The sequence below is a fragment of the Lytechinus pictus genome, chromosome 10, assembly GCF_037042905.1.
Source record: "Lytechinus pictus isolate F3 Inbred chromosome 10, Lp3.0, whole genome shotgun sequence".
NCBI lineage: Eukaryota > Metazoa > Echinodermata > Echinoidea > Temnopleuroida > Toxopneustidae > Lytechinus > Lytechinus pictus.
In genome coordinates this window covers 1,337,688-1,362,752 of record NC_087254.1, presented here as the reverse complement: position 1 = coordinate 1,362,752, position 25,065 = coordinate 1,337,688, and positions in this window count along the sequence as shown.

Sequence of the window (25,065 nt, the reverse complement as noted above, 5' to 3'; positions counted from 1 at the left end):
GCATTGCTTTTTAGTGGGTCCCTCCATTTCCATCTTAATTTAATTTCTATTGAAAAATAGTATACATATATAAATGTCCGACATTCCATATCTGACCAGAAAAGGGTACCTCGACCGGCTCATTTGAAAAATAAATCAGCATTTATGAAGACTACACCTGACGGGACCAAATTAATCACTTGAGAGAGTAAAATGACCCTAATTCTTCCGCTAGTAAAAATATAGTTCCATAGTGGTGATATATCTTTCCCATTTTGAAAAAGTAAGTTCAGTAGGTACCCTCCCTAAAATCAGTGTTAGATTGTCAGTCATATTCATTCATTTTTGTCAATCAGCAATATCAAATTTAACAATTGAGCAATGGGATAGCTTGAATGAATATCTATGGCCTGCCAGTTGTGATAAGGCCCGTGCAACCTGTGTATTGTATGGCACATGAAGGTTTCTTTTAAATTTACCTTCCTGGCTTTTCTTAAACATCTGTACAATCACTTTATCACAAAGAAAAGCTTGAAATAAACAGATGTATTATGTAATGACAAATTTTAATGATACTTCTATATAGTCTAGTGCCCTATGGATTTACACACATCCTAGCTGCCTATATGTATATGTAGCTCGACAATGGATGCAATATAGGGCCCAACAATTGAACATCCTATAATGCAAAATTCTAGATATGCATAGTGTGCATATTTGGATGCAAGTACTGCCCACAATTATAAATACCAGATTCACACAAGTTAAATGAGATAACAATAAAAAGAAATGAGGATTAACGTACTATACATTCACATCTTCCTATGACAATTAAGGGGTGTAAGAGAGAGATAGGGAGAGAGGGGGTTAGATGGCTTGTATTCTAAAGGAATGGGGGCTAGTCTGGCTAGAAATAAGTAAAAGTTAGAACAAGATAGCAGTAGCACTCATTCTCAGCCAGCCCCCCCCCCAGACATACTTACCATGCTTTTCTCTACCCCCCCCCCTCTTGAATCCACCACTATTCAGTCAAATTCTAAAGTTCTCTGTTCTCCATCCCTTTCCCATGAACCAATTTCACAATTGCAATTGATCAAAGCCTATCTAATGTTTAATATCCTGTAATGGGTGCTATACACGAATACAGCAGTGCTCATTGGTATACAAAAACACATGAAAACATGCAACACAGAGGTAACATTAGCCTACACAGCCTAGCCTAGCCTCGGTATAGCAAACACAGATGATCTACTAATCACAATTTGTTACCCGATATACCCCCTCTGTACCTTGAACATAACCATTTAGTTCAGTTTTTGGACTTCTTGATGGCTGAAACACAGTGGCGTAGCTAGGATTTTTTTCCTGGGGGGGCACTGGGGGGTCCTTGCTTTTTCAGGGGGGGCACCATTTTTTCCGTTGTGTGTGTATGTGTCACAAGGGCGGATCCGACTTTCGCCAAAAGGGGACGGGGGCCGAAATTATCTTCACCTATATTTTCCCCGATCAGTCACTTCTTAGTTTTATTCTTATAAAATAACATAACTTGATATAATCTCATAAGCCTTATAAAAAGTGCGAGCGCGAAGCGCGAGTGATTTTTTTTTTTTACTTTCATGTATTTTGTCCTGAAAATTTAATATTCTGGGCAATGTTATGTGTGATCCTGAACAAGATTCGTATGTAACTAGATGGTTACTGCGAACGCCAAGCGTGAGCAGAAATGTTTATTAACTGTTGTAGCATTATCAAAAAGGGACCTGTTAAGGACTGCTTACAGTTACCCACGAAGACGGTATATATTTCAATAATGCGAGCGCGAAGCGCGAGCAAATTTTTTTGACATTCCGACCTAAAAAATTGTCATTCTAAGCACTTTTTGTATTAATAAATGGGATAGCTATGTTACTAAACAATTGATGCGAGCGCGAAGTGCGAGAGGAAGAAAATTGAGATTTTAGACCTAAAAGCGAGACACTCTATTTATATTTTGTAAATCATAAATAGGATATAGTTAATTGGGTATCATTAATTATGCGATCGTGAAGCGTGAGCAGACAATTATTGATATTCTGATGTGAAACTGGATAATTTAAGTACATTTGATATAAAGAACATGCAGGCTATCGGGCATGTTTTAGATTTAGACCTAGAATCTGGGCAGTCTGAATACATTTGACCACGCAGCGTGAGCTTAAAAATGCTGATATGTAGACTATAAAAGGGACATTTTACAGCTAGAGCACTTAAATTTGTTAATGAAAAAATGATGAAAGCTCGATGTCCGAGCTAAAATATATTTTGTATATTGACTTCAAAACTTGCTCCATATCAGCCTATTGAGCAAGATATGAATCTCATCGAACATGCAATTCTGGCGCGAAGCGCAAGCAAAAGTTTTATATAGTAACATGAAAGATTTGTTTTTTTTGCAAGTCTTCCCTTCACATTATTTCATCCACTCGTCTTCCTCCTCTTATTTTCCTCTTCTTTTTTTTCTTCTGTCTTTCTTCTTCTTTTCCTTTTTTCTTTTCTTCTTTCTCCCTTTTTTTTTGCTCTGCCAATTTTTTTCAGGGGGGGCACCTGGGGGGGCACACCAAATCTCAGGGGGGGGGGCACGTGCCCCCCAGGCCCCCCCGTAGCTACGCCACTGCTGAAACATGCATACTAGTGAAAATAATTTGCTACTGAAGAGTTTTGGCTGGTGTTTCATCCACTAGGGAATTCCCCTTGTAATAGGCCTATAGTCTTAGTTGTATTATATGGCACATGAAGGTTTCTTTTTAATTTACCTTCCTGGCTTTTCTTTAACATCTGTACACTCACTTTAATATCACAAAGAAATGCATGAAATATACAGATGTGTTATGTAATGACCAATTTTAATGTTACTCCTATAGTCTAGTGCCCTATGGATTTACACACATCCTACCTGCCTACATGTATATGTAGCTCGACAATGGATGCAATGTAGGGCCCAACATCCTATAATGCAAAATTGTAGGTATGCATAGTGTGCATATCTGGATGCAAGTACTGCCCACAATTATAAAAACCAGATTCACACGAGTTAAATGAGATAATAATAAAAAGAAATGAGAATTAACATACAAGCGTACTATACATTCACATCTTCCTATGACAAGGGGTGTAAGAGAGAGATGGGGAGAGAGGGGGGTTAGATGGCTTGTATTCTAAAGCCAAAGGAATGGGGGCTAGTCTGGCTAGAAATAAGTAAAAGTTAGAACAAGATAGCAGTAGCACTCATTCTCAGCCACCCCCCCCCCCAGACATACTTACCATGCTTTTCTCCCCCTCCCCACCTCCCTCTTGAATCCACCACTATTCAGTCAAATTCTAAAGTTCTCTGTTCTCCATCCCTTTCCCATGAACCAATTTCACAATTGCAATTGATCAAAGCCTATCTAATGTTTAGCATCCTGTAATGGGTGCTATACACGAATACAGCAGTGCTCGTTGGTATACAAACACACACGAAAACATGCAACGCAGAGGTAACATTAGCCTAAACAGCCTAGCCTAGCCTCGGTATACAAACACAGATGATCTACTAATCACAATTTGTTACCTGATATACCCCCTCTGTAGCCTTGAACATAACCATCAAGTTCAGTTTTTGGACCTCTTGATGGCTGAAACATGCAAACTAGTGAAAATAATTTGCTACTGAAGAGTTTGGGCTGGTGTTTCATCCACTAAGGAATTCCCCTTGTAATAGACCTAATCTTGGTTGTATTATATGGCACATGAAGGTTTCTTTTTTTTATTTAACTTCCTGGCTTTTCTTTATCATCTGTACACTCACTTTATCACAAAGAAATGCATGAAATATACAGATGTGTTATGTAATGACCAATTTTAATGTTACTCCTATAGTCTAGTGCCCTATGGATTTACACACATCCTACCTGCCTATATGTAGCGTGACAATGGATGCAATGTAGGGCCAAACAATTGAACATCCTATAATGCAAAATTGTAGATATGCATAGTGTGCATATCTGGATGCAAGTACTGCCCAAAATTATAAAAACCAGATTCACACGAGTTAAATGAGATAATAATAAAAAGAAATGAGAATTAACATACAAGCGTACTATACATTCACATCTTCCTATGACAAGGGGTGTAAGAGAGAGATGGGGAGAGAGGGGGGTTAGATGGCTTGTATTCTAAAGGAATGGGGACTAGTCTGGCTAGAAATAAGTAAAAGTTAGAACAAGAAAGCAGTGTTAGCACTCATTCTCAGCCACCCCCCCCCCCCCAGACATACTTACCATGCTTTTCTCCCCCTCCCCACCTCCCTCTTGAATCCACCACTATTCAGTCAAATTCTAAAGTTCTCTGTTCTCCATCCCTTTCCCATGAACCAATTTCACAATTGCAATTGATCAAAGCCTATCTAATGTTTAGTATCCTGTAATGGGTGCTATACACGAATACAGCAGTGCTCGTTGGTATACAAACACACACGAAAACATGCAACGCAGAGGTAACATTAGCCTACACAGCCTAGCCTAGCCTCGGTATACAAACACAGATGATCTACTAATCACAATTTGTTACCTGATATACCCCCTCTGTAGCCTTGAACATAATCATCAAGTTCAGTTTTTGGACCTATTGATGGCTGAAACATGCATACTAGTGAAAATAATTTGCTAGTGAAGAGTTTGGGCTGGTGTACTATACATTCACATCTTCCTATGACAAGGGGTGTAAGAGAGAGATGGGGAGAGAGGGGGGTTAGATGGCTTGTATTCTAAAGCCAAAGGAATGGGGGCTAGTCTGGCTAGAAATAAGTGAAAGTTAGAACAAGATAGCAGTAAAGCCAGTAGCACTCATTCTCAGCCACCCCCCCCCCCCCCGACATACTTACCTTGCTTTTCTCCCCCTCCCCCCCTCCCTCTTGAATCCACCACTATTCAGTCAAATTCTAAAGTTCTCTGTTCTCCATCCCTTTTCCATGAACCAATTTCACAATTGCAATTGATCAAAGCCTATCTAATGTTTAGTATCCTGTAATGGGTGCTATACACGAATACAGCAGTGCTCGTTGGTATACAAAAACACACGAAAACATGCAACGCAGAGGTAACATTAGTCTACACAGCCTAGCCTAGCCTCTGTTATACAAACACAGATGATGTACTAACATAGAGATGTATACTAAATTAGCGTTATTAGTATATATCTGTATGTGTACTAATCACAATTTGTTACCTGATATATATACCCCCTCTGTAGCCTTGAACATAACCATTAAGTTCAGTTTTGGACCTCGACTTGATGAAATGCATACAGCCACTGCGAGTGCGAAGCGCGAACAGAATTTTTCATCGTTTATGACCTGAAAGATGTTTGTTAGAGAAATTGTTGGGAGCTATAACAGTACGTGGCATGATGACAAAGTTTCAAAATTTGAAGAGTGAAACATGTTGCTTTAGAGCTCTTTATAACTTGAGTAGGATGTTTATGATAACACTTACTTAACTTCCTTCAGCCTTTTCAAGATTTCTGGGGGGTCTTGACTAGGAGGCAAATGCCCCTTCCCCCGTTGCCCCCCTTGGTGCCGCCACTGATTGTTCCACTGATAAAGTGGTTGGTTATATCCAGAACTGTTGTACCAAAATTGCCAAATTTTGATATTCCCAAGGATTTAATTAACTGGATTTTCCCAAATAGGATTAAATCCCGTTGCTTCCACCATCCTAACATTCAATAAAGTTTTTTGTTCATGTTACGTTGCTCTTACTTAGCGTTTTCAATCTATTTCTTTTTGTTATTTACATCTGCTGCCCTGCATATCATTTATTACTTCGTGATACGTGCTTCATCTAATAAAGTGTTTATCAAATAAATGCATATTTCGAATACATTATATATTTAGCAAGGATGATATAATAATAATAATATAGGGTAGGGTATTTATATTGCGCACATATCCACATTGTTGGTGCTCAACGCGCTCCTATATTACCCGGCTAAGCTAGGCGTTCATAGCGCGAAATATAGAGTGAAACTGGGGAGCCCCGACTAGAGAGAAAGGAAAAGAGATTGAGATCAAGGGGGGGGGGGGGGTATAGTCACGACATTATGCGAGTCCGTTCATTCATGTTTCATAAATAAACAGAGAGTGCAAGAAAGAGTGAGGGGGGAAGAGAAACTAAAGAAAGGAACAGATATTGAGATGGAGGGGGATTGTATGCCCTACAGGGGGGGGGGGGGAGAGAGAAAGAGAATTTTGCCATTATAGAGAAAAAACAACCGAGATTTGGATGGAGGGGGGGGGGGTGACGAGGACATTACGCCAGTCAATTCATTTATGATTCTTAAAGAAACAGAGAGGTTGGTGTGCTTAGACAGAGAGAGGGGAAGATCGAGAAAAATCGAAACTTGAGAACGATTGGGATGGAGTCCATTCATTTATGTACAAGAGTGTGCTCGTCCATTCGTTCATTTACAAATTGATGAAGCATTGATTAGAACTAGAACATGCACCTGCGCTCTTCAGTTTTTCATTGTCCATAAAAACTCATCGGATCTGCTTTATCTTCTGAATATTGATGCCTTTGGATGTTAGAAGATCCCACAGAGCGAAGACGGCTGAATTGGGGGGGGGGTCTCGGGGGCAATTTTGAAGAAATCAATTTGGTCATATTTTGGAAAATTTGGACCAGTCGCGGGTAGGGCGAAAAATAAAAACTCATCGGATCTGCTTTATCTTCTGAATATTGATGCCTTTGGATGTTAGAAGATCCCACAGAGCGAAGACGGCTGAATTGGGGGGGGGTCTCGGGGGCAATTTTGAAGAAATCAATTTGGTCATATTTTGGAAAATTTGGACCAGTCGCGGGTAGGGCGAAAAATAAAAACTCATCGGATCTGCTTTATCTTCTGAATATTGATGCCTTTGGATGTTAGAAGATCCCACAGAGCGAAGACGGCTGAATTGGGGGGGGGTCTCGGGGGCAATTTTGAAGAAATCAATTTGGTCATATTTTGGAAAATTTGGACCAGTCGCGGGTAGGGCGAAAAATAAAAACTCATCGGATCTGCTTTATCTTCTGAATATTGATGCCTTTGGATGTTAGAAGATCCCACAGAGCGAAGACGGCTGAATTGGGGGGGGTCTCGGGGGCAATTTTGAAGAAATCAATTTGGTCATATTTTGGAAAATTTGGACCAGTCGCGGGTAGGGCGAAAAATAAAAACTCATCGGATCTGCTTTATCTTCTGAATATTGATGCCTTTGGATGTTAGAAGATCCCACAGAGCGAAGACGGCTGAATTGGGGGGGGTCTCGGGGGCAATTTTGAAGAAATCAATTTGGTCATATTTTGGAAAATTTGGACCAGTCGCGGGTAGGGCGAAAAATAAAAACTCATCGGATCTGCTTTATCTTCTGAATATTGATGCCTTTGGATGTTAGAAGATCCCACAGAGCGAAGACGGCTGAATTGGGGGGGGGTCTCGGGGGCAATTTTGAAGAAATCAATTTGGTCATATTTTGGAAAATTTGGACCAGTCGCGGGTAGGGCGAAAAATAAAAACTCATCGGATCTGCTTTATCTTCTGAATATTGATGCCTTTGGATGTTAGAAGATCCCACAGAGCGAAGACGGCTGAATTGGGGGGGGGTCTCGGGGGCAATTTTGAAGAAATCAATTTGGTCATATTTTGGAAAATTTGGACCAGTCGCGGGTAGGGCGAAAAATAAAAACTCATCGGATCTGCTTTATCTTCTGAATATTGATGCCTTTGGATGTTAGAAGATCCCACAGAGCGAAGACGGCTGAATTGGGGGGGGTCTCGGGGGCAATTTTGAAGAAATCAATTTGGTCATATTTTGGAAAATTTGGACCAGTCGCGGGTAGGGCGAAAAATAAAAACTCATCGGATCTGCTTTATCTTCTGAATATTGATGCCTTTGGATGTTAGAAGATCCCACAGAGCGAAGACGGCTGAATTGGGGGGGGGTCTCGGGGGCAATTTTGAAGAAATCAATTTGGTCATATTTTGGAAAATTTGGACCAGTCGCGGGTAGGGCGAAAAATAAAAACTCATCGGATCTGCTTTATCTTCTGAATATTGATGCCTTTGGATGTTAGAAGATCCCACAGAGCGAAGACGGCTGAATTGGGGGGGGGGTCTCGGGGGCAATTTTGAAGAAATCAATTTGGTCATATTTTGGAAAATTTGGACCAGTCGCGGGTAGGGCGAAAAATAAAAACTCATCGGATCTGCTTTATCTTCTGAATATTGATGCCTTTGGATGTTAGAAGATCCCACAGAGCGAAGACGGCTGAATTGGGGGGGGTCGCGGGGGCAATTTTGAAGAAATCAATTTGGTCATATTTTGGAAAATTTGGACCAGTCGCGGGTAGGGCGAAAAATAAAAACTCATCGGATCTGCTTTATCTTCTGAATATTGATGCCTTTGGATGTATGTTAGAAGATCCCACAGAGCGGAGACGGCTGAATTGGGGGGGGTCTCGGGGGCAATTTTGAAGAAATCAATTTGGTCATATTTTGGAAAATTTGGACCAGTCGCGGGTAGGGCGAAAAATAAAAACTCATCGGATCTGCTTTATCTTGATAATATTGATGCCTTTGGATGTTAGAAGATCCCACAGAGCGGAGACGGCTGAATTGGGGGGGGTCTCGGGGGCAATTTTGAAGAAATCAATTTGGTCATATTTTGGAAAATTTGGACCAGTCGCGGGTAGGGCGAAAAATAAAAACTCATCGGATCTGCTTTATCTTGATAATATTGATGCCTTTGGATGTTAGAAGATCCCACAGAGCGGAGACGGCTGAATTGGGGGGGGTCTCGGGGGCAATTTTGAAGAAATCAATTTGGTCATATTTTGGAAAATTTGGACCAGTCGCGGGTAGGGCGAAAAATAAAAACTCATCGGATCTGCTTTATCTTGATAATATTGATGCCTTTGGATGTTAGAAGATCCCACAGAGCGGAGACGGCTGAATTGGGGGGGGTCTCGGGGGCAATTTTGAAGAAATCAATTTGGTCATATTTTGGAAAATTTGGACCAGTCGCGGGTAGGGCGAAAAATAAAAACTCATCGGATCTGCTTTATCTTGATAATATTGATGCCTTTGGATGTTAGAAGATCCCACAGAGCGGAGACGGCTGAATTGGGGGGGGTCTCGGGGGCAATTTTGAAGAAATCAATTTGGTCATATTTTGGAAAATTTGGACCAGTCGCGGGTAGGGCGAAAAATAAAAACTCATCGGATCTGCTTTATCTTGATAATATTGATGCCTTTGGATGTTAGAAGATCCCACAGAGCGGAGACGGCTGAATTGGGGGGGGTCTCGGGGGCAATTTTGAAGAAATCAATTTGGTCATATTTTGGAAAATTTGGACCAGTCGCGGGTAGGGCGAAAAATAAAAACTCATCGGATCTGCTTTATCTTGATAATATTGATGCCTTTGGATGTTAGAAGATCCCACAGAGCGGAGACGGCTGAATTGGGGGGGGTCTCGGGGGCAATTTTGAAGAAATCAATTTGGTCATATTTTGGAAAATTTGGACCAGTCGCGGGTAGGGCGAAAAATAAAAACTCATCGGATCTGCTTTATCTTGATAATATTGATGCCTTTGGATGTTAGAAGATCCCACAGAGCGGAGACGGCTGAATTGGGGGGGGTCTCGGGGGCAATTTTGAAGAAATCAATTTGGTCATATTTTGGAAAATTTGGACCAGTCGCGGGTAGGGCGAAAAATAAAAACTCATCGGATCTGCTTTATCTTGATAATATTGATGCCTTTGGATGTTAGAAGATCCCACAGAGCGGAGACGGCTGAATTGGGGGGGGTCTCGGGGGCAATTTTGAAGAAATCAATTTGGTCATATTTTGGAAAATTTGGACCAGTCGCGGGTAGGGCGAAAAATAAAAACTCATCGGATCTGCTTTATCTTGATAATATTGATGCCTTTGGATGTTAGAAGATCCCACAGAGCGGAGACGGCTGAATTGGGGGGGGTCTCGGGGGCAATTTTGAAGAAATCAATTTGGTCATATTTTGGAAAATTTGGACCAGTCGCGGGTAGGGCGAAAAATAAAAACTCATCGGATCTGCTTTATCTTGATAATATTGATGCCTTTGGATGTTAGAAGATCCCACAGAGCGGAGACGGCTGAATTGGGGGGGGTCTCGGGGGCAATTTTGAAGAAATCAATTTGGTCATATTTTGGAAAATTTGGACCAGTCGCGGGTAGGGCGAAAAATAAAAACTCATCGGATCTGCTTTATCTTGATAATATTGATGCCTTTGGATGTTAGAAGATCCCACAGAGCGGAGACGGCTGAATTGGGGGGGGTCTCGGGGGCAATTTTGAAGAAATCAATTTGGTCATATTTTGGAAAATTTGGACCAGTCGCGGGTAGGGCGAAAAATAAAAACTCATCGGATCTGCTTTATCTTGATAATATTGATGCCTTTGGATGTTAGAAGATCCCACAGAGCGGAGACGGCTGAATTGGGGGGGGTCTCGGGGGCAATTTTGAAGAAATCAATTTGGTCATATTTTGGAAAATTTGGACCAGTCGCGGGTAGGGCGAAAAATAAAAACTCATCGGATCTGCTTTATCTTGATAATATTGATGCCTTTGGATGTTAGAAGATCCCACAGAGCGGAGACGGCTGAATTGGGGGGGGTCTCGGGGGCAATTTTGAAGAAATCAATTTGGTCATATTTTGGAAAATTTGGACCAGTCGCGGGTAGGGCGAAAAATAAAAACTCATCGGATCTGCTTTATCTTGATAATATTGATGCCTTTGGATGTTAGAAGATCCCACAGAGCGGAGACGGCTGAATTGGGGGGGGTCTCGGGGGCAATTTTGAAGAAATCAATTTGGTCATATTTTGGAAAATTTGGACCAGTCGCGGGTAGGGCGAAAAATAAAAACTCATCGGATCTGCTTTATCTTGATAATATTGATGCCTTTGGATGTTAGAAGATCCCACAGAGCGGAGACGGCTGAATTGGGGGGGGTCTCGGGGGCAATTTTGAAGAAATCAATTTGGTCATATTTTGGAAAATTTGGACCAGTCGCGGGTAGGGCGAAAAATAAAAACTCATCGGATCTGCTTTATCTTGATAATATTGATGCCTTTGGATGTTAGAAGATCCCACAGAGCGGAGACGGCTGAATTGGGGGGGGTCTCGGGGGCAATTTTGAAGAAATCAATTTGGTCATATTTTGGAAAATTTGGACCAGTCGCGGGTAGGGCGAAAAATAAAAACTCATCGGATCTGCTTTATCTTGATAATATTGATGCCTTTGGATGTTAGAAGATCCCACAGAGCGGAGACGGCTGAATTGGGGGGGGTCTCGGGGGCAATTTTGAAGAAATCAATTTGGTCATATTTTGGAAAATTTGGACCAGTCGCGGGTAGGGCGAAAAATAAAAACTCATCGGATCTGCTTTATCTTGATAATATTGATGCCTTTGGATGTTAGAAGATCCCACAGAGCGGAGACGGCTGAATTGGGGGGGGTCTCGGGGGCAATTTTGAAGAAATCAATTTGGTCATATTTTGGAAAATTTGGACCAGTCGCGGGTAGGGCGAAAAATAAAAACTCATCGGATCTGCTTTATCTTGATAATATTGATGCCTTTGGATGTTAGAAGATCCCACAGAGCGGAGACGGCTGAATTGGGGGGGGTCTCGGGGGCAATTTTGAAGAAATCAATTTGGTCATATTTTGGAAAATTTGGACCAGTCGCGGGTAGGGCGAAAAATAAAAACTCATCGGATCTGCTTTATCTTGATAATATTGATGCCTTTGGATGTTAGAAGATCCCACAGAGCGGAGACGGCTGAATTGGGGGGGGTCTCGGGGGCAATTTTGAAGAAATCAATTTGGTCATATTTTGGAAAATTTGGACCAGTCGCGGGTAGGGCGAAAAATAAAAACTCATCGGATCTGCTTTATCTTGATAATATTGATGCCTTTGGATGTTAGAAGATCCCACAGAGCGGAGACGGCTGAATTGGGGGGGGTCTCGGGGGCAATTTTGAAGAAATCAATTTGGTCATATTTTGGAAAATTTGGACCAGTCGCGGGTAGGGCGAAAAATAAAAACTCATCGGATCTGCTTTATCTTGAGAATATTGATGCCTTTGGATGTTAGAAGATCCCACAGAGCGGAGACGGCTGAATTGGGGGGGGTCTCGGGGGCAATTTTGAAGAAATCAATTTGGTCATATTTTGGAAAATTTGGACCAGTCGCGGGTAGGGCGAAAAATAAAAACTCATCGGATCTGCTTTATCTTGATAATATTGATGCCTTTGGATGTTAGAAGATCCCACAGAGCGGAGACGGCTGAATTGGGGGGGGTCTCGGGGGCAATTTTGAAGAAATCAATTTGGTCATATTTTGGAAAATTTGGACCAGTCGCGGGTAGGGCGAAAAATAAAAACTCATCGGATCTGCTTTATCTTGATAATATTGATGCCTTTGGATGTTAGAAGATCCCACAGAGCGGAGACGGCTGAATTGGGGGGGGTCTCGGGGGCAATTTTGAAGAAATCAATTTGGTCATATTTTGGAAAATTTGGACCAGTCGCGGGTAGGGCGAAAAATAAAAACTCATCGGATCTGCTTTATCTTGATAATATTGATGCCTTTGGATGTTAGAAGATCCCACAGAGCGGAGACGGCTGAATTGGGGGGGGTCTCGGGGGCAATTTTGAAGAAATCAATTTGGTCATATTTTGGAAAATTTGGACCAGTCGCGGGTAGGGCGAAAAATAAAAACTCATCGGATCTGCTTTATCTTGATAATATTGATGCCTTTGGATGTTAGAAGATCCCACAGAGCGGAGACGGCTGAATTGGGGGGGGTCTCGGGGGCAATTTTGAAGAAATCAATTTGGTCATATTTTGGAAAATTTGGACCAGTCGCGGGTAGGGCGAAAAATAAAAACTCATCGGATCTGCTTTATCTTGATAATATTGATGCCTTTGGATGTTAGAAGATCCCACAGAGCGGAGACGGCTGAATTGGGGGGGGTCTCGGGGGCAATTTTGAAGAAATCAATTTGGTCATATTTTGGAAAATTTGGACCAGTCGCGGGTAGGGCGAAAAATAAAAACTCATCGGATCTGCTTTATCTTGATAATATTGATGCCTTTGGATGTTAGAAGATCCCACAGAGCGGAGACGGCTGAATTGGGGGGGGTCTCGGGGGCAATTTTGAAGAAATCAATTTGGTCATATTTTGGAAAATTTGGACCAGTCGCGGGTAGGGCGAAAAATAAAAACTCATCGGATCTGCTTTATCTTGATAATATTGATGCCTTTGGATGTTAGAAGATCCCACAGAGCGGAGACGGCTGAATTGGGGGGGGTCTCGGGGGCAATTTTGAAGAAATCAATTTGGTCATATTTTGGAAAATTTGGACCAGTCGCGGGTAGGGCGAAAAATAAAAACTCATCGGATCTGCTTTATCTTGATAATATTGATGCCTTTGGATGTTAGAAGATCCCACAGAGCGGAGACGGCTGAATTGGGGGGGGTCTCGGGGGCAATTTTGAAGAAATCAATTTGGTCATATTTTGGAAAATTTGGACCAGTCGCGGGTAGGGCGAAAAATAAAAACTCATCGGATCTGCTTTATCTTGATAATATTGATGCCTTTGGATGTTAGAAGATCCCACAGAGCGGAGACGGCTGAATTGGGGGGGGTCTCGGGGGCAATTTTGAAGAAATCAATTTGGTCATATTTTGGAAAATTTGGACCAGTCGCGGGTAGGGCGAAAAATAAAAACTCATCGGATCTGCTTTATCTTGATAATATTGATGCCTTTGGATGTTAGAAGATCCCACAGAGCGGAGACGGCTGAATTGGGGGGGGTCTCGGGGGCAATTTTGAAGAAATCAATTTGGTCATATTTTGGAAAATTTGGACCAGTCGCGGGTAGGGCGAAAAATAAAAACTCATCGGATCTGCTTTATCTTGATAATATTGATGCCTTTGGATGTTAGAAGATCCCACAGAGCGGAGACGGCTGAATTGGGGGGGGTCTCGGGGGCAATTTTGAAGAAATCAATTTGGTCATATTTTGGAAAATTTGGACCAGTCGCGGGTAGGGCGAAAAATAAAAACTCATCGGATCTGCTTTATCTTGATAATATTGATGCCTTTGGATGTTAGAAGATCCCACAGAGCGGAGACGGCTGAATTGGGGGGGGTCTCGGGGGCAATTTTGAAGAAATCAATTTGGTCATATTTTGGAAAATTTGGACCAGTCGCGGGTAGGGCGAAAAATAAAAACTCATCGGATCTGCTTTATCTTGATAATATTGATGCCTTTGGATGTTAGAAGATCCCACAGAGCGGAGACGGCTGAATTGGGGGGGGTCTCGGGGGCAATTTTGAAGAAATCAATTTGGTCATATTTTGGAAAATTTGGACCAGTCGCGGGTAGGGCGAAAAATAAAAACTCATCGGATCTGCTTTATCTTGATAATATTGATGCCTTTGGATGTTAGAAGATCCCACAGAGCGGAGACGGCTGAATTGGGGGGGGTCTCGGGGGCAATTTTGAAGAAATCAATTTGGTCATATTTTGGAAAATTTGGACCAGTCGCGGGTAGGGCGAAAAATAAAAACTCATCGGATCTGCTTTATCTTGATAATATTGATGCCTTTGGATGTTAGAAGATCCCACAGAGCGGAGACGGCTGAATTGGGGGGGGTCTCGGGGGCAATTTTGAAGAAATCAATTTGGTCATATTTTGGAAAATTTGGACCAGTCGCGGGTAGGGCGAAAAATAAAAACTCATCGGATCTGCTTTATCTTGATAATATTGATGCCTTTGGATGTTAGAAGATCCCACAGAGCGGAGACGGCTGAATTGGGGGGGGTCTCGGGGGCAATTTTGAAGAAATCAATTTGGTCATATTTTGGAAAATTTGGACCAGTCGCGGGTAGGGCGAAAAATAAAAACTCATCGGATCTGCTTTATCTTGATAATATTGATGCCTTTGGATGTTAGAAGATCCCACAGAGCGGAGACGGCTGAATTGGGGGGGGTCTCGGGGGCAATTTTGAAGAAATCAATTTGGTCATATTTTGGAAAATTTGGACCAGTCGCGGGTAGGGCGAAAAATAAAAACTCATCGGATCTGCTTTATCTTGATAATATTGATGCCTTTGGATGTTAGAAGATCCCACAGAGCGGAGACGGCTGAATTGGGGGGGGTCTCGGGGGCAATTTTGAAGAAATCAATTTGGTCATATTTTGGAAAATTTGGACCAGTCGCGGGTAGGGCGAAAAATAAAAACTCATCGGATCTGCTTTATCTTGATAATATTGATGCCTTTGGATGTTAGAAGATCCCACAGAGCGGAGACGGCTGAATTGGGGGGGGTCTCGGGGGCAATTTTGAAGAAATCAATTTGGTCATATTTTGGAAAATTTGGACCAGTCGCGGGTAGGGCGAAAAATAAAAACTCATCGGATCTGCTTTATCTTGATAATATTGATGCCTTTGGATGTTAGAAGATCCCACAGAGCGGAGACGGCTGAATTGGGGGGGGTCTCGGGGGCAATTTTGAAGAAATCAATTTGGTCATATTTTGGAAAATTTGGACCAGTCGCGGGTAGGGCGAAAAATAAAAACTCATCGGATCTGCTTTATCTTGATAATATTGATGCCTTTGGATGTTAGAAGATCCCACAGAGCGGAGACGGCTGAATTGGGGGGGGTCTCGGGGGCAATTTTGAAGAAATCAATTTGGTCATATTTTGGAAAATTTGGACCAGTCGCGGGTAGGGCGAAAAATAAAAACTCATCGGATCTGCTTTATCTTGATAATATTGATGCCTTTGGATGTTAGAAGATCCCACAGAGCGGAGACGGCTGAATTGGGGGGGGTCTCGGGGGCAATTTTGAAGAAATCAATTTGGTCATATTTTGGAAAATTTGGACCAGTCGCGGGTAGGGCGAAAAATAAAAACTCATCGGATCTGCTTTATCTTGATAATATTGATGCCTTTGGATGTTAGAAGATCCCACAGAGCGGAGACGGCTGAATTGGGGGGGGTCTCGGGGGCAATTTTGAAGAAATCAATTTGGTCATATTTTGGAAAATTTGGACCAGTCGCGGGTAGGGCGAAAAATAAAAACTCATCGGATCTGCTTTATCTTGATAATATTGATGCCTTTGGATGTTAGAAGATCCCACAGAGCGGAGACGGCTGAATGGGGGGGGGTCTCGGGGGCAATTTTGAAGAAATCAATTTGGTCATATTTTGGAAAATTTGGACCAGTCGCGGGTAGGGCGAAAAATAAAAACTCATCGGATCTGCTTTATCTTGATAATATTGATGCCTTTGGATGTTAGAAGATCCCACAGAGCGGAGACGGCTGAATTGGGGGGGGTCTCGGGGGCAATTTTGAAGAAATCAATTTGGTCATATTTTGGAAAATTTGGACCAGTCGCGGGTAGGGCGAAAAATAAAAACTCATCGGATCTGCTTTATCTTGATAATATTGATGCCTTTGGATGTTAGAAGATCCCACAGAGCGGAGACGGCTGAATTGGGGGGGGTCTCGGGGGCAATTTTGAAGAAATCAATTTGGTCATATTTTGGAAAATTTGGACCAGTCGCGGGTAGGGCGAAAAATAAAAACTCATCGGATCTGCTTTATCTTGATAATATTGATGCCTTTGGATGTTAGAAGATCCCACAGAGCGGAGACGGCTGAATTGGGGGGGGTCTCGGGGGCAATTTTGAAGAAATCAATTTGGTCATATTTTGGAAAATTTGGACCAGTCGCGGGTAGGGCGAAAAATAAAAACTCATCGGATCTGCTTTATCTTGATAATATTGATGCCTTTGGATGTTAGAAGATCCCACAGAGCGGAGACGGCTGAATTGGGGGGGGTCTCGGGGGCAATTTTGAAGAAATCAATTTGGTCATATTTTGGAAAATTTGGACCAGTCGCGGGTAGGGCGAAAAATAAAAACTCATCGGATCTGCTTTATCTTGATAATATTGATGCCTTTGGATGTTAGAAGATCCCACAGAGCGGAGACGGCTGAATTGGGGGGGGTCTCGGGGGCAATTTTGAAGAAATCAATTTGGTCATATTTTGGAAAATTTGGACCAGTCGCGGGTAGGGCGAAAAATAAAAACTCATCGGATCTGCTTTATCTTGATAATATTGATGCCTTTGGATGTTAGAAGATCCCACAGAGCGGAGACGGCTGAATTGGGGGGGGTCTCGGGGGCAATTTTGAAGAAATCAATTTGGTCATATTTTGGAAAATTTGGACCAGTCGCGGGTAGGGCGAAAAATAAAAACTCATCGGATCTGCTTTATCTTGATAATATTGATGCCTTTGGATGTTAGAAGATCCCACAGAGCGGAGACGGCTGAATTGGGGGGGGTCTCGGGGGCAATTTTGAAGAAATCAATTTGGTCATATTTTGGAAAATTTGGACCAGTCGCGGGTAGGGCGAAAAATAAAAACTCATCGGATCTGCTTTATCTTGATAATATTGATGCCTTTGGATGTTAGAAGATCCCACAGAGCGGAGACGGCTGAATTGGGGGGGGTCTCGGGGGCAATTTTGAAGAAATCAATTTGGTCATATTTTGGAAAATTTGGACCAGTCGCGGGTAGGGCGAAAAATAAAAACTCATCGGATCTGCTTTATCTTGATAATATTGATGCCTTTGGATGTTAGAAGATCCCACAGAGCGGAGACGGCTGAATTGGGGGGGGTCTCGGGGGCAATTTTGAAGAAATCAATTTGGTCATATTTTGGAAAATTTGGACCAGTCGCGGGTAGGGCGAAAAATAAAAACTCATCGGATCTGCTTTATCTTGATAATATTGATGCCTTTGGATGTTAGAAGATCCCACAGAGCGGAGACGGCTGAATTGGGGGGGGTCTCGGGGGCAATTTTGAAGAAATCAATTTGGTCATATTTTGGAAAATTTGGACCAGTCGCGGGTAGGGCGAAAAATAAAAACTCATCGGATCTGCTTTATCTTGATAATATTGATGCCTTTGGATGTTAGAAGATCCCACAGAGCGGAGACGGCTGAATTGGGGGGGGTCTCGGGGGCAATTTTGAAGAAATCAATTTGGTCATATTTTGGAAAATTTGGACCAGTCGCGGGTAGGGCGAAAAATAAAAACTCATCGGATCTGCTTTATCTTGATAATATTGATGCCTTTGGATGTTAGAAGATCCCACAGAGCGGAGACGGCTGAATTGGGGGGGGTCTCGGGGGCAATTTTGAAGAAATCAATTTGGTCATATTTTGGAAAATTTGGACCAGTCGCGGGTAGGGCGAAAAATAAAAACTCATCGGATCTGCTTTATCTTGATAATATTGATGCCTTTGGATGTTAGAAGATCCCACAGAGCGGAGACGGCTGAATTGGGGGGGGTCTCGGGGGCAATTTTGAAGAAATCAATTTGGTCATATTTTGGAAAATTTGGACCAGTCGCGGGTAGGGCGAAAAATAAAAACTCATCGGATCTGCTTTATCTTGATAATATTGATGCCTTTGGATGTTAGAAGATCCCACAGAGCGGAGACGGCTGAATTGGGGGGGGTCTCGGGGGCAATTTTGAAGAAATCAATTTGGTCATATTTTGGAAAATTTGGACCAGTCGCGGGTAGGGCGAAAAATAAAAACTCATCGGATCTGCTTTATCTTGATAATATTGATGCCTTTGGATGTTAGAAGATCCCACAGAGCGGAGACGGCTGAATTGGGGGGGGTCTCGGGGGCAATTTTGAAGAAATCAATTTGGTCATATTTTGGAAAATTTGGACCAGTCGCGGGTAGGGCGAAAAATAAAAACTCATCGGATCTGCTTTATCTTGATAATATTGATGCCTTTGGATGTTAGAAGATCCCACAGAGCGGAGACGGCTGAATTGGGGGGGGTCTCGGGGGCAATTTTGAAGAAATCAATTTGGTCATATTTTGGAAAATTTGGACCAGTCGCGGGTAGGGCGAAAAATAAAAACTCATCGGATCTGCTTTATCTTGATAATATTGATGCCTTTGGATGTTAGAAGATCCCACAGAGCGGAGACGGCTGAATTGGGGGGGGTCTCGGGGGCAATTTTGAAGAAATCAATTTGGTCATATTTTGGAAAATTTGGACCAGTCGCGGGTAGGGCGAAAAATAAAAACTCATCGGATCTGCTTTATCTTGATAATATTGATGCCTTTGGATGTTAGAAGATCCCACAGAGCGGAGACGGCTGAATTGGGGGGGGTCTCGGGGGCAATTTTGAAGAAATCAATTTGGTCATATTTTGGAAAATTTGGACCAGTCGCGGGTAGGGCGAAAAATAAAAACTCATCGGATCTGCTTTATCTTGATAATATTGATGCCTTTGGATGTTAGAAGATCCCACAGAGCGGAGACGGCTGAATTGGGGGGGGTCTCGGGGGCAATTTTGAAGAAATCAATTTGGTCATATTTTGGAAAATTTGGACCAGTCGCGGGTAGGGCGAAAAATAAAAACTCATCGGATCTGCTTTATCTTGATAATATTGATGCCTTTGGATGTTAGAAGATCCCACAGAGCGGAGACGGCTGAATTGGGGGGGGTCTCGGGGGCAATTTTGAAGAAATCAATTTGGTCATATTTTGGAAAATTTGGACCAGTCGCGGGTAGGGCGAAAAATAAAAACTCATCGGATCTGCTTTATCTTGATAATATTGATGCCTTTGGATGTTAGAAGATCCCACAGAGCGGAGACGGCTGAATTGGGGGGGGGGTCTCGGGGGCAATTTCTCGTGTATTGAGCCATTTGCATAGTATAAGAGCCTAATATCCAGTCGGTGGGGATTAAGGGTGGGGTTCGGGGTGGGGTTCGGGGTGGGGTTGGGGTTCGGGGTTGGGGTTTGGGGTTGGGGTTGGGGTTGGGGTAAGGTTAGGGTAAGGGTTAGGGTAAGGGTTAGGATTAATATCCGCTCGGGGAGGATCTTCATTATATCCCGTGTATTGACCCATTTGCATGCCAGAACACCCCTCGGAACGAAGAGGGCTGGTTTGGGGGGTTTACGGGCTCAATTTGGTAAATTCCTTTTTTGCTCGGCCAGGTCGCGAAAGAGTCTAATATCCGGTTGGGTTGGGTTAGGGGTGGGGTTAGGGGTTAGGGTTAGGGTTAATATCCGCTCGGGGTGAATCTTCGTTATTTCCCTTATATTGACCCATTTGCATGCTAGAACATCCCTGGGAGCGAAGAGGGTTCGTTTTGGGGGTTTTCGGGCTCAATATGGTAAATTCTTATTTTACTCAATTTTGGCCAATTCGGCCAAAAGCCTAATATCCGCTCGGGGTAGATCTTCTTTATTTCCCGTATATTGACCCATTTGGATGCTAGAACACCCTTCGGAGCGAAGAGGGCTGGTTTGGGGGGTTTTATGGCTCATTTTGGTAAATTCCTATTTTGCTCGGCCAGGTCGCGAAAGAGTCTAATATCCGGTCAGGGTGGGTTAGGGGTGGGGTTAGGGGTGGGGTTTGGGGTTGGGGTTTGGGGTTGGGGTTGGGGTTAGGGTTAGGGTAAGGGTAAGGGTTATGGTTAGGGCTAGGGTTAATATCCGCTCGGGGAGGATCTTCTTTATTTCCCTTATATTGACCCATTGGCATGCTAGAACACCCCTCGGAACGAAGAGGGATGGTTTGAGGGGTTTTCGGGCTCAATTTGGTAAATTCCTTTTTTGCTCGGCCAGGTCGCGAAAGGGTCTAATATCCGGTTGGGGTGGGTTAGGGGTGGGGTTAGGGGTGGGTTGGGGTTAGGGTTAGGGTTAATATCCGCTCGGGGTGGATCTTCTTTATTTCCCGTATATTGACCCATTTGGATGCTAGAACACCCTTCGGAGCGAAGAGGGCTGGTTTGGGGGGTTTTATGGCTCATTTTGGTAAATTCCTTTTTTGCTCGGCAAGGTCGCGAAAGGGTCTAATATCCGGTTGGGGTGGGTTAGGGGTGGGGTTAGGGGTGGGTTGGGGTTAGGGTTAGGGTTAATATCCGCTCGGGGTGGATCTTCTTTATTTCCCGTATATTGACCCATTTGGATGCTAGAACACCCTTCGGAGCGAAGAGGGCTGGTTTGGGGGGTTTTATGGCTCATTTTGGTAAATTCCTTTTTTGCTCGGCCAGGTCGCGAAAGGGTCTAATATCCGGTTGGGGTGGGTTAGGGGTGGGGTTAGGGGTGGGTTGGGGTTAGGGTTAGGGTTAATATCCGCTCGGGGTGGATCTTCTTTATTTCCCGTATATTGACCCATTTGGATGCTAGAACACCCCTTGGAGCGAAGAGGGCTGGTTTTGGGGGTTTTTGGGCTCAATTTGGTAAATTCCTTTTTTGCTCAATTTCGGCCAATTCGGACAGGTCGCTAAGAGCCGAATATCCGCTCGGGGAGGATCTTCATTATTTCTCGTGTATTGAGCCATTTGCATAGTATAAGAGCCTAATATCCAGTCGGTGGGGATTAAGGGTGGGGTTCGGGGTGGGGTTCGGGGTGGGGTTGGGGTTCGGGGTTGGGGTTTGGGGTTGGGGTTGGGGTTGGGGTAAGGTTAGGGTAAGGGTTAGGGTAAGGGTTAGGATTAATATCCGCTCGGGGAGGATCTTCATTATATCCCGTGTATTGACCCATTTGCATGCCAGAACACCCCTCGGAACGAAGAGGGCTGGTTTGGGGGGTTTACGGGCTCAATTTGGTAAATTCCTTTTTTGCTCGGCCAGGTCGCGAAAGAGTCTAATATCCGGTTGGGTTGGGTTAGGGGTGGGGTTAGGGGTTAGGGTTAGGGTTAATATCCGCTCGGGTGAATCTTCGTTATTTCCCTTATATTGACCCATTTGCATGCTAGAACATCCCTGGGAGCGAAGAGGGTTCGTTTTGGGGGTTTTCGGGCTCAATATGGTAAATTCTTATTTTACTCAATTTTGGCCAATTCGGCCAAAAGCCTAATATCCGCTCGGGTTAGATCTTCTTTATTTCCCGTATATTGACCCATTTGGATGCTAGAACACCCTTCGGAGCGAAGAGGGCTGGTTTGGGGGGTTTTATGGCTCATTTTGGTAAATTCCTATTTTGCTCGGCCAGGTCGCGAAAGAGTCTAATATCCGGTCGGGGTGGGTTAGGGGTGAGGTTAGGGGTGTGGTTTGGGGTTGGGGTTGGGGTTTGGGGTTGGGGTTGGGGTTAGGGTTATGGTTAGGGTAAGGGTTAGGGTTAGGGTTAGGGTTAATATCCGCTCGGGATGGATCTTCGTTATTTCCCTTATATTGACCCATTTGCATGCTAGAACACCCCTGGGAGCGAAGAGGGTTCGTTTTGGGGGTTTTCGGGCTCAATATGGTAAATTCTTATTTTACTCAATTTTGGCCAATTCGGCCAAAAGCCTAATATCCGCTCGGGGTGGATCTTCTTTATTTCCCGTATATTCACCCATTTGGATGCTAGAACACCCTTCGGAACGAAAAGGGCTGGTTTGGGGGGTTTTTGGGCTCAATTTGGTAAATTCCTTTTTTGCTCAATTTCGGCCAATTCGGCCAGGTCGCTAAGAGCCTAATATCCGCTCTAGGAGGATCTTCATTATTTCCCGTGTATTGACCCATTTGGATGCTAGAACACCCCTCAGAACGAAGAGGGATGGTTTGGGGGGTTTTCGGGCTCAATTTGGTAAATTCCATTTTTGCTCGGCAAGGTCGCGAAAGAGTCTAATATCCGGTTGGGGTGGGTTAGGGGTGGGGTTAGGGGTTAGGGTTAGGGTTAATATCCGCTCGGGGTGAATCTTCGTTATTTCCCTTATATTGACCCATTTGCATGCTAGAACATCCCTGGGAGCGAAGAGGGTTCGTTTTGGGGGTTTTCGGGCTCAATATGGTAAATTCTTATTTTACTCAATTTTGGCCAATTCGGCCAAAAGCCTAATATCCGCTCGGGGTAGATCTTCTTTATTTCCCGTATATTGACCCATTTGGATGCTAGAACACCCTTCGGAGCGAAGAGGGCTGGTTTGGGGGGTTTTATGGCTCATTTTGGTAAATTCCTATTTTGCTCGGCCAGGTCGCGAAAGAGTCTAATATCCGGTCGGGGTGGGTTAGGGGTGAGGTTAGGGGTGTGGTTTGGGGTTGGGGTTGGGGTTTGGGGTTGGGGTTGGGGATAGGGTTATGGTTAGGGTTAGGGTTAGGGTTAGGGTTAGGGTTAATATCCGCTCGGGGTGGATCTTCGTTATTTCCCTTATATTGACCCATTTGCATGCTAGAACACCCCTGGGAGCGAAGAGGGTTCGTTTTGGGGGTTTTCGGGCTCAATATGGTAAATTCTTATTTTACTCAATTTTGGCCAATTCGGCCAAAAGCCTAATATCCGCTCGGGGTGGATCTTCTTTATTTCCCGTATATTCACCCATTTGGATGCTAGAACACCCTTCGGAACGAAAAGGGCTGGTTTGGGGGGGTTTTGGGCTCAATTTGGTAAATTCCTTTTTTGCTCAATTTCGGCCAATTCGGCCAGGTCGCTAAGAGCCTAATATCCGCTTGGGGAGGATCTTCATTATTTCCCGTGTATTGACCCATTTGGATGCTAGAACACCCCTCAGAACGAAGAGGGATGGTTTGGGGGGTTTTCGGGCTCAATTTGGTAAATTCCATTTTTGCTCGGCAAGGTCGCGAAAGAGCCTAATATCCGGTCGGGGTGGTTAGGGGTAGGGTAGGGTTAGGGCTGGGGTTGGGGTTTGGGGTTGGGGTTGGGGTTAGGGTTAATATCCGCTCGGGGTGGATCTTCGTTATTTCCCGTATATTGACCCATTTGCATGCTAGAACACCCCTCGGAACGAAGAGGGATGGTTTGAGGGGTTTTCGGGCTCAATTTATTAAATTCCTATTTTGCTCAATTTTGGCCAATCCGGCCAGGTCGCTAAGAGCCTAATATCCGCTCGGGGAGGATCTTCATTATTTCCCGTGTATTGACCCATTTGCATGCCAGAACACCCCTCGGAACGAAGAGGGCTGGTTTGGGGGGTTTACGGGCTCAATTTGGTAAATTCCTTTTTTGCTCGGCCAGGTCGCGAAAGAGTCTAATATCCGGTCGGGGTGGGTTAGGGGTGGGGATTGGGGTTGGGGTTTGGGGTTGGGGTTGGGGTTAGGGTTAGGGTTTGGGGTTGGGGTTGGGGTTGGGGTAAGGTTAGGGTAAGGGTTAGGGTAAGGGTTAGGATTAATATCCGCTCGGGGTGGATCTTCGTTATTTCCCGTATATTCACCCATTTGCATGCTAGAATACCCCTCGGAACGAAAAGGAATGGTTTGAGGGGTTTTCGGGCTCAATTTATTAAATTCCTATATTGCTCAATTTTGGCCAATACGGCCAGGTCGCGAAGAGCCTAATATCCGCTCGGGGAGGATCTTCTTTATTTCCCGTATATTGACCCATTTGGATGCTAGAACACCACTCGGAGCGAAGAGGGCTGGTTTTGGGGGTTTTTGGGCTCAATTTGGTAAGTTCCTATATTGCTCAATTTTGGGCAATTCGGCCAGGTCGCGAAGAGCCTAATATCTACTCGGGGTGGATCTTCTTTATTTCCCTTATATTGACCCATTTGGATGCTAGAACACCCCTTTGGAGCGAAGAGGGCTGGCTTGGGGGGTTTTATGGCTCAATTTGGTAAATTCCTTTTTTGCTCAATTTTGGCCAATTCGGACAGGTCGCTAAGAGCCTAATATCCGCTGGGGGAGGATCTTCTTTATTTCCCGTATATTGACCCATTTGGATGCTAAGAACACCACTCGGAGCGAAGAGGGCTGGTTTTGGGGGTTTTTGGGCTCAATTTGGTAAGTTCCTTTTTTGCTCAATTTTGGGCAATTCGGCCAGGTCGCGAAGAGCCTAATATCTACTCGGGGTGGATCTTCTTTATTTCCCTTATATTGACCCATTTGCATGCCAGAACACCCCTCGGAACGAAGAGGGCTGGTTTGGGGGGTTTACGGGCTCAATTTGGTAAATTCCTTTTTTGCTCGGCCAGG